Genomic DNA, 7,779 nt, shown 5'->3' on the forward strand with positions numbered 1-7,779 from the left:
CTTCTGAAACTATTCCAATCAATAGAAAAAGAGGGAATCCTCCCTAACTCATTTTATGAGGCCAACATCATCCCGATACCAAAGCCTGGCAGAGACATAACAAAAAGAGAGAATTTTAGACCAATATCCCTGATCAACATCGATGCAAAAATCCTCAACAAAATACTGGCAAACTGAATCCAGCAGCACATCAAAAACCTTATCCACCACGATCAAGTAGGCTTCATCCCTGTGATGCAAGGTTGGTTCAACATACACAAATCAATAGATGTAATCCAGCATATAAACAGAACCAAAGACAAAAACCACATGATTATCTCAATAGATGCAGAAAAGGCCTTTGACAAAATTCAACAGTGCTTCATGCTAAAAACTCTCAATAAATTTGGTATTGATGAAACGTATCTCAACATAATAAGAGCTATTTATGACAAACCCACAGCCAATATCATACTGAATTGGCAAAAACTGGAAACAATCCCCTTGAAAACTGGAACAAGACTGGGATGTCCTCTCTCACCACTCCTATTCAACATAGTGTTGGAAGTTCTGGTCAGGGCAATCAGGCAAGAGAAAGAAATAAAGGGTATTTAATTAGGAGAAGAGGAAGTCAAATTGTCCCTGTGTGCAGATGACATGATTGTATATTTAGAAAACCCCATCATCTCAGCCCAAAATCTCCTTAAGCTCATAAGCAACTTCAGTAGAGTCTCAGGTTACAAAATCAAGGTGCCAAAATCACAAGCATTCTTATACACCAACAACAGACAAACAGAGAGCCAAATCATGAATGAACTCCCAATCACAACTGCTTCAAAGAAAATAAAATACCTAGGAATCCAACTTACAAAGGGATGTGAAGGACCTCTTCAAGGACAACTACAAACCACTGCTCAATGAAATAAAAGAGGACACAAACAAATGGAAGAACATTCCATGCTTACGAAGAGGAAGAATCAATAACATAAAAATGGCCATACTGGCCAAGGTAATTTACAGATTCAATGCCATCCCTATTAAACTACTAATGACTTTCTTCACAGAATTGGAAAAAACTACTTTAAAGTCCATATGGAACCAAAAAAGAGCCCGTTTTGCCAAGACTATCCTAAGCCAAAAGAACAAAGCTGGAGGCATCACGCTATCTGACTTCAAACTATACTAAAAGGCTACAGTAACCATAACAGCATGGTACTGGTACCAAAACAGAGATATAGACCAATGGAACAGAACGGAGCCCTCAGAAATACTACCACACATCTACAACCATCTAATCTTTGACCAACCTGACAAAAGCAAGAAATGGGGAAAGGATTCCCTATTTAATAAATCGTGCTGGGAAAACTGGCTAGCCATAAGTAGAAAGCTGAAACTGGATCCCTTCCTTACACCTCATACAAAAATTAATTCAAGATGGACTAAAGACTTAAATGTTAGACCTAAAACCATAAAACCCTAGAAGAAAACCTAGGCAATACTATTCAGTACATAGGCATAGGGAAGGATTTCATGTCTAAAACACCAAAAGCAATGGCAACAAAAGCCAAAATTGACAAATGGGATCTAATTAAACTAAAGAGCTTCGACACAGCAAAAGAAACTACCATCAGAGTCAAAAAGCAACCTACAGAATGGGAGAAAATTTTTGCAATCTACTCATCTGACGAAGGGCTAATATCCAGAACCTACAAAGAGCTCAAACAAATTTACAAGAAAAAAACCACTCCATCGAAAAGTGGACAAAGGATATGAACAGACACTTCTCAAAAGAAGACATTTATGCAGCCAACAGACACATGAAAAAATGCTCATCATAACTGGACATCAGAGTAATGCAAATAATCAAAACCACAATGAAATACCATCTCACACCAGTTAGAATGGCAATCATGAAAAAGTCAGGAAACAACAGGTGCTGGAGAGGATGTGGAGAAACAGGAACACTTTTACACTCTTGGTGGGACTGTAAACTAGCTCAACCATTGTGGAAGACTGTGGCGATTCCTCAAGGATCTAGTACTAGAATTACCTTTTTACCCAGCCATCCCGTTACTGGGTATATACCGAAAGGATTATAAATCATGCTGCTATAAAGACACATGCACACATATGTTTATTGCGGCACTATTCACAATAGCAAAGACTTGGAACCAAGCCAAATGTCCATCAATGACAGACTGGAATAAGAAAATGTGGCACATATACACCATGGAATACTATGCAGCCATAAAAAAGGATGAGTTCATGTCCTCTGGAGGGGCATGGATGCAACTGGAAACCATCATTCTCAGCAAACTATCACAAGAACAGAAAACCAAACACCGCGTGTTCTCACTCATAGGTGGGAATTGAACAATGAGAACACTTCAACACATGAAGGGGAACATCACACACCGGGGTCTGTTGTGGGGTGAGGGAAGGGGGGAGGGATAGCATTAGGAGATACACTTAATGTAAACGATGTGTTAATGGGTGCAGCACAAGAACATGACACATGTATACAAATATAACAAACCTACAGGTTGTGCACATGTACCCTAGAACACAAAGTATAAAAAAAAATTTTTAAGACAAAGCAAATTAAAAAAAAAGAAAAGAAAAGAAAAGAAATGATGGAAGCCCAAAATTACGGTTATTGAGACTAATGCTAATGCCTTAAGTTTTGGTCATATTCTCACCTAAGCGAGAGTACAGACATTCTAAAACAGAGCCACACATGCTAAATGTTATATACACCCCCTGAAATTTTAAGGAATCAGATAGCTCTCAAAACAGATCATATTTTTCTGTAAAAAGACGATTCCAGTCTACCTGAGTGAGCATAATAAGGAAGTCCCCTCTGCTTTAACTTTTACCAAAAAAAGTGACTTGAAGTACCTGATGTTAACCAATCAATTTATTTTTAGGGCTTTGTTTACTGATTCACATTTGACAAAACCCACTGTTTTGTCATTGTATTGCCGAGGAGGAGTTATCACTGTATCTACAGAGGGAGAGCTGCCCCAACTCATAAATCACAAATAAAAGCCGATTACGTCTATAATTAAATTAGTTGTAACTTTGTCTTGTCACACATGTTCAAAGCAAGCAATGGCCAGTGGAGTGTCTCAGGCTGCATCATTCTCACCCTGACCCCCCTGCCTTTCTCTTTCACTTACAAGGACCTTTATGATGACACTGGGAGCTACCTAGATAATCCAGAATAAGTTTTCCATCTCAGGATACCCAACTTCATCACCGTTGAACAGTGTTTTTGCCAAGAAAAGTAAATGCACGTGTTCCAAGAGTTAGGATGTGGATTTTTTTTTTTTTTTTTTTTTAAGACCGAGTTTCACTGATATTGCCCCGGCTGGAGTGCAATGGGGTGATTGTGGCTTACTGCTACCTCCACCTCCCAGGTTCAAATGATTCTCCTGTCTCAGCCTCACAAGTAACTGGGCTTACAGGTGCCCACCACCACGCCCAGGTAATTTTTGCATTTTTGGTAGAAACAGGGTTTCACCATGTTGGCCAGGCTGGTCTCAAACTCCTGACCTCGTGATTTGCCCATCTCAGCCTCCCAAAGTGGTGGGATTACAGGCATGAGCCACCGCACCCAGCCCGGATGTGGACATTTTTAAGAGGCCATCATTCTGCGTCATACAGGTCACTTTCATAAACATTACCCACAACAAAAATATGTTTTGCCTTCCTACCATGTCTCACTTTTCTGCCTGCACAAACCACAATGAAACATACTAGCTCTGCTATGAAGCGGCTGGATGACCCTAGGCTACTCATTTGACCTCCCTCAGGCTCCTTCCTCATCTGCAGTGTAAGGCTGACTCTTACTGCATCAGAAAATGACAGTGGAAAAGTAAATTAACATGTGTAAGACATTAGTCACAGAGCCTGGTACCCGATGAGCCCTCGGTAAACATTCCTTTCAGTCCTTTCCTTTCACCATCCCATTTTTCTTGCTCTCACCCCTTTTCTGCTTCAACTCCTTTCTCCTCAGGAGCTTTCTCAGTCTAACCTGCCAATTAAAGAAGCCACACTACCCATTTTCTCATGACTCTGATGGTGTGTTCTTGTGATGGAGTCTGCTATCCACTCCAGGCAATGGGTATTATTTATACGGAGAGGTCTGTTTGCAACAACAAATTCTTTTTATGTTCACAAAAAATTTATACACGATTTGTCTTAACTTACACATACCAGCCTCAATTCTACCCTGCTATTTCATGCATGCACTTCATTATTTTATTCTTCAGTCTTTCTCCTTACACCTTAAAAATTAGGATAGTATAAAAACAAAAATAATGGCCTGGGCCGGAAGAGGGTATTCCTTTAGCAAGATTAATGCTTTCCTTTCTCAAGATGAAAGCTATCGGCAAGGCAGTCCTGAAGCCCATTTCTGGGCTTGGCTTACATCAAAGCCATTCAACTCTAGGACACATTCTTAGATTCCCAGGAGATAATGATTGTCACGGAAGCCACACCCACTCTGAGTATTCCTACTGTTGGGTAAAGGAATGTTTACAGAATGTTGTGCATTAGTTACTCCTCCTAAATTCTTCTACTCCCAGAAGTTAAGCTTCCCACTAACCAGCTTGATCTCCAGCTGGCCTGCCTGGACCCTGACTGGAAAGTACCACCCCACTCTGGATGGCCAGGGTGGCACTTTTGCCTATTCTCATAATTATAATAGCTCACACACTGATGCAGCACTCACTATGCACCAGGCACATCCTAAGTGCTTTTCAGGTAGCTACAGTCATGACAAAAAAATCCTAAGTGCCACCATTCCCATTTTTACAGATTAAAAATAAAAACTGTGGCAGAGAAGTATGTGCCCACTGTCACCTAACTCCATAATTTAACCTCATCCTCCACTTCATCTGGTAAGAGGACACTCTGAGATTTACAAGGTCTCCTAAATGACATCCATCTTCAAAAATGATTTTTTTATTACACTTTAAATTCTACATACATGTGCACAACCTGCAGGTTTGTTGCATAAGCATACACGTGCCATGTTGGTGTGCTGTACCCATCACTCGTCATTTACACCAGGTATAACTCCCAATGCCATCCCTCACCCCTTCCCTCTCCCCACAATAGGCCCTGGTGCATGATGTTCCACTTCCCGTGTCCAACTGATCTCATTGTTCAATTTCCACTATGAGTTGAGAACATGCGGTGTTTGGTTTTCTGTTCTTGTAATAGTTTGCTGAGAATGATGGTTTCCAGCTGCATCCACGTCCCTAAAAAGGACACGAACTCATCCTTTTTATAGCTGCATAGTATTCTATGGTGTATATGTGCCACATCTTCTTAATCCAGTCTGTCACTGATGGAGATTTGGCTTGATTCCAAGTCTTTGCTATTGTGAATAGTGCCGCAATAAACATACGTGTGCATGTGTCTTTATAGCAGCATGATTTATAATCCTTTGGGTATATGCCCAGTAATGGGATGGCTGGGTCAAATGGTATTTCTAGTTCTAGATCCTTGAGGAATTGCGATACTGTTTTCCACAATGGTTGAACTAGTTTACACTCCCACAAAGTGTAAAAGTGTTCCTATTTCTCCACATCCTCTCCAGCAACTGTTGTTTCCTGATTTTTTAATGATTGCCATTCTAACAGGTGTGAGATGGCATTTCATTGTGGTTTTGATTATTTGCATTACTCTGATTCCAGTTATGATGAGCATTTTTTCATGTGTCTGTTGGCTGTATGAATGTCTTCTTTTGAGAAATGTCTGTTCATATCTTTTGCCCATATTTTGATGGGGTTGTTTGGTTTCTTCTTGTAAATTTGTTTGAGTTCTTTGTAGGTTCTGGATATTTGTCCCATTTACTTTCAGGATTTCACAGCCAGATTTTGTTTTCTGTCTCATCCTTCACTTATGCACCTGTTCCCTAACACTACACTCACAACTGCAAAGCCCTGCATAAAAGCTAGCTTTTAGAAACCTCAATCTTTTTTGGAAAAAAGAAAGACCAGGTTCCAAGTCTCCCAAAAAGTCATTTTTTATTCTATTGTCAACTATTTGCATGGCCATTCTCTGGACATAAACAAGTGCACTAGAAACAGAAAGTGTAATGAGAAGAAAGTAGAAGGAGGCTGAGTTTCTAGAAAGACACATAGGGAAAAGATTCCAAATCCAGAAAAATTCATAAAATGTACCCAGGGAGTGTGGCTTTGAGCAATGACAGCCATACCTGCCATGTTCCACGGCTGTTGGCCTCTTACTTCCATCTCAACCTGCCCTTCCTGGTCTTACTTTCTTAGACCAACACAAACAACCTGGGAGCTGGGGTCAAATCAGAGCACACAGCACTGAGTGGTAGGGTTGGAAAGGCAGAAAAGGAAGAAGAGTGTTTGACTCATGAAGACCTGACCTACCTAGGTACACATCACCTAGACAGGCGATAGATTACTGAAGGGCTTTGCAGGACTCTTGGTAGGTATCCAGAATGAATGACTGAGGCAAGAGTCTTGAGTAGTTGAGTTTTATTGAGCCAGAATTTGACGGTGCAACCTGGGAAAACATGAGTTGCAAAAAATCTCGGTGACTTGTGTTCTCTCTGAAGAGGTTTCTGGAGGCTTAGTATTTATATATTTGATTAAAGGAGAGAAGGCAGGTAGGAAGAGATGGAGTGGGCAGAAAAACAATTGATCTAATCTTGTCTTTCTTCTGTGCCTCAGAAAATAAATATTATCAGAATGAGAGTAAAAATACTTCAGTGTTAGGAGCTAGATTTTGATTGCTCACCTAAAGTTACAATCGGCATGTCTTTCTTTAACAAAGAAATATACATCTTGAAAGGTTTTGAAGCCAAAAAAAATTTTTTTTCAGTCAATCATCCGGAGATGCCTGAGATCTTTGGCTTTCCTGTTCACCCCATTCTTTTTTTCTTCTTTTTTCTTTTTTTTTTTTTTTTTAAGAGACACAATCTTGCTCTGTCACCTAGACTAGAGTATACTCAGTGCAGCCTTGAACTCCTGGGCTGAAGCTGTCCTCCCAGCTTAGCATCCCAAGTGTCTGAGACTATAGGCATGCACCGTTGCACCTGGCTAATTTGATTTATGTTTTTAGTAAGGATGTGGTCTCCCTTTGTTGCTTAGGCTGGTCTTAAACTCCTGGTTTCAAGTGATCCTCCTGCCTTGGACTCTCAAAGTGCTGGAATTGCAGGCCTGTGCCAGCACTCCTGGCCCCACAATTCTTCAAAAGCTCTCAGAGAAAGCATTGTAGAAGACCCCTGTGGCTGTATGTTTCATCTGATCCTACATGACTAGGAAGGCTCATTCTTAAGAATTCATGTCCCATGGAAAAGGGGATGAAGACAAATCAGAAAAGGTCAAAGGAAAGTCACAGCAACAAAGGGACAGTATAATCCTGGAACCTTATTAAAGTCACACAAATGCTGCTTCAATTAGAGCAATTTGTTTGGCAAACATCGCTCTAACACTTTCAGTTGTATGTTGGCTCGCCTGTAATGTCTGGAGCAGTCTATAGACTAGGTTTTCTAGAGTTTCTGAAGCATCTTCCAATTGCAATGGCAATCTGACACAATTCTCTGAATTGCAGTCTGAATCCAGTGTTCATGTGTACCTTTTGTTTAGTCTACTCATCAGCAGGCACAAAGGTTGTTTATATATAAGTTGCTATGATTTCTCCAGAAGTTTACATAACTCATCTAGTTTCAGCTTGCAAGGTTTAATCTACCCATCTGACAAAAGGCTAAAATTCAGAATCTACAAGAAACTTAAACAAATTTACAAGAAAAAA

Source organism: Mandrillus leucophaeus, unplaced genomic scaffold (assembly GCF_000951045.1).
Source record: "Mandrillus leucophaeus isolate KB7577 unplaced genomic scaffold, Mleu.le_1.0 Scaffold106, whole genome shotgun sequence".
In the NCBI taxonomy this organism is placed as follows: Eukaryota; Metazoa; Chordata; class Mammalia; order Primates; family Cercopithecidae; genus Mandrillus; species Mandrillus leucophaeus.